The sequence below is a fragment of the Macadamia integrifolia genome, unplaced genomic scaffold (genome assembly GCF_013358625.1).
Source record: "Macadamia integrifolia cultivar HAES 741 unplaced genomic scaffold, SCU_Mint_v3 scaffold2681, whole genome shotgun sequence".
Taxonomy (NCBI): Eukaryota; Viridiplantae; Streptophyta; class Magnoliopsida; order Proteales; family Proteaceae; genus Macadamia; species Macadamia integrifolia.
The window spans coordinates 49371-52727 of NW_024868881.1; the positions used below are offsets into that span (position 1 = coordinate 49371).

A 3357-nucleotide genomic window follows, 5' to 3' on the forward strand; every position below is an offset into this window, starting at 1 on the left:
GACATGAGATAACAAATCCAGTGTTTCGCTAAGATTTCGAATAGCTGTCCCGAATTCAAGTTGATTATGTTTCGCAAGATTGAAGGCCTACTATGGCCACATGATCCATCACTATGGGAGTTCCAATCGAAGCATAGCAAGCAATTTATAGATGCAGATCATAGGAAAATGTATATTTTTGTTTTGGTAAATAGGAAAATGTACATACACACCAAGTAAAAAGAAGGTTTGTTTTGGTAAAAAAGGTGTGATATGGGAATCGAGCTCGTCACCAAAGACTGACACTCTTGATCGTCTAGCGACGTCTCACAGAGCGACACGTGAATTATTCCTAATCCAATGACCATGAAAAACAAAGTTTTTTGTCTGTGAGATACCCGTGCTATAGAAATAGGGGCTTGAATAGACCCTGCACCTTAACATAGGGACGCACACCCCTAGGAGGGGATGGTGGTCATTGTGCACCCACATGTGTCTGTGGCGTAGGGCTTCTCATAGACAGACTGCCCCATAAATTATATGAAGGTGGTGGTGGCGGTCATGGGCATGCGGTGGAGGTGGTGGCTAAGTGTTTTATTATTTATTATTTCCTAGGGGAGCCTAGGGCTATCAAACAATATGTTTGGCATAGTTTCAGCTTAGGAATGAGGGAGACCAAAACCAATCCGTTAAGGAACTTGAACTCCCCAAACCCTGATAAGATAATGCTCAAACCCTTGCGATCAGAGATCAAATGATCAGGAAAATGAGGTAAATTACACTACAAGAAAATTGGTATTTAGCCGCGGTTAAAACCGTGGCAATTGCTAATATAACCGCGGCAAAAGGTTAATAACCGCGGTTTGAAAACCGCGGCAAATCCGCGGCCAATACCACCGTGGTAAATGAGAAGGCCTCTTTAGCCACAGTTTATATAAACTGTGGTTAGATACTTTGTTTTAACCACGGTTTGTGAAACTGTTGTTAGTAAATTATTTTTTACCGCAGTTTATATAAACCGCAATTATTGCCATGCATTCTATTGTCGCGGTTCAAAAAAACTGTGGTTAGTATTTTACGCTTTAACCGCGGTTTTAAGAAACCATGGTTATTGATAATTTTGTTTTCGCCCCGTTTTTCTACTAAATTATTATTTAGCCGCGAATTAAAAAACGTAGCAATTGTTTAACAATACCCAGGGTTTCCTTTATTGTGCTCGAATTATTAGCCGCAGTTTATAATAACCGCGGCCAAATGTTTTTTTTTTTTTTTAAATATATATATATATCATATACCTGTACTTGCTAGCTAACCCTATAAACCAGGAACATTTTGCCAAAACCCAATCCAGGGTTGGCTAAGCCCAAATTAAGAAAGGAAATAAAGACTAAAGCTATAAATGATCACCATTCTTGAGACTTGAGAGACAAAACTGAGCAATTTTCATTCAATATTTTCTTCACACAAAAACAAAGTCTGAAACTGTATTTAACATGTACATGTATAAGAAACTTGTACCAAAAAAAGACATGATCAATGATCTTGGTGGATATAATAGATATGTATGGTAGCCTTAGCTATAATTGTTTTTTAGCCAAAAAAGGATATACAATAATTAGGGTTTGATTCAAGAACATAACTTAGTCTTTCCACCTCTCATATCAACTTGGATGTAATCTCATCATATTCCCGAACATACTCCTGCCAATTACAAGATTAAGAGAAAATTAGGAAACTTAAGTGTATATAAATTAACAAGCAAATGAATTGGAGAATCGGAGTTGTCTTAAACTAGTCCCATTTTATCCAAATAAAAAACAATAAGTACTGCCAATGCTATATTATATTAAGACACTAAGCATATACATAAGTTTCTAAATGAAGCAGCTATAAGTATAAAAAGGAAGGAATGAAATAGTCAACATCAAGATTATCTCCAATAAGTTCTTAAAAGTACGTCTCCAGTTGTTGTTTTAAGAGAGCCACATCCTTGGTGACCAATACAGTTTAGTAATTATTTGTTAATACCTCAAGCTCCCACACTAATTGCTTGGCTGTCGGGGTAGATATGATAATACACCATGCAGAAGGGGAGATAAAGCCTTCATTGGCAGCCTTATTTATGAAAGACAATAAGGAATTTTAGTATCCATCCACATTCAAGAAGCCCACTTGCATAAACTCTAAAGTTAAATCACAGTGTAATAATAAAGTATGAAGCGTTATACTATGGTCCATTGCATCACCAAAGATATAAGCAAGCATGAACTTTTGACCCAAGGTTTCTATTTTTTTATTTTATATAGTTTTTCCCCCATTCTGAAGCAGATCCTCTCAAATGCAAGAAATCGAACAAATCCTTTAAAGCATATCTCACATAGTTCATGCTAGCAGAAAACTCATTTCCAATTATTCTATGTGAAACAACAGAAGTTGAGTAAATAACTTTAACATTTGCTGATCATAAATCTAAAATGATGTAGAACTTAAGGAAATGATAAATCCAAAGTGGCATTGATATGATCATGTTTAGCTAGAATCAAGGTCAAAAGTTGGATTGAATCTTAAGTTTCCTGTGACAATGTAGTTTTCTTTGACCCTTGCCTTCTCAAACTGGATTAAATCTAAAGCCCTACTTAGTTTGAGATTCTTTTAAGCTTACAGCTTTTTGATGGATCCTAAGTTGGGCTAAGTAATGACTATATACCAGAAGTTCTTCAAGAGTTCCATACTCACATGATGTTTGAGGGTGGAAAAGAAGAAAAATAATAACATTAAGAGAGTGCAACTTGGTATAGGAATTCACGAACAAAAATATGGATTTTTCAATGGTAAATTTGAAGTCCTGGCCCCATACCATGAAGGGCAATGAAGGCATCATTTTGTGATGACGAGCCATCTCAGCTTTTCTCCGGTGCATGTCGGATACAGCTCTCACTTTTCCAACAGTCTCACCAGTAACCTGGAGGCAATCACTCTCCGTCCCTTGTACAGACTAACGGCCTCATACAAGGACACTCCCACAGCAACTGGGATCTGCAAGACATGTTTCACATTTGAGTTCTATAGAATCCAATGCTACAGGAGCTTTAGCCAATAGATCCATATAAGTAGCGTATTGTGGCACAACAATGAAGGGCTGGATGTATCTAAAGAACAGGGAATAACCACAAACCACTTGAAACCAATAAAAATAAATAAAAAGTACTTGTGATAAGTTCAATACCCAATACACTATCGAGCAACTTGTTGTGTGGTTCTATGTTCAAAGGCAAAGGTTATGCTTTTGTCAGCCAATGGACTAGTAAAAGCATGAGCATAACCCAAGTGTTGCTTTTAGAAAGAACACCACAAGCTATACCCCCCCCTTTCCTCCCA

The 3357-nt window shown here is 37.0% G+C and overlaps 1 long non-coding RNA gene across 1 annotated transcript; it reads right to left on the reverse strand.

The window, feature by feature from the left end:
* Positions 1 to 1404: 1404 nt before the first annotated feature.
* On the reverse strand, positions 1405 to 3335 carry LOC122067033. The gene is made up of 2 exons (XR_006136554.1): positions 2837 to 3335; positions 1405 to 1680 (listed from the first exon to the last, which is right to left on the reverse strand). It is a non-coding gene; the product is annotated as an uncharacterized LOC122067033 (long non-coding RNA).
* Between the last annotated feature and the right edge of the window lie 22 nt (positions 3336 to 3357).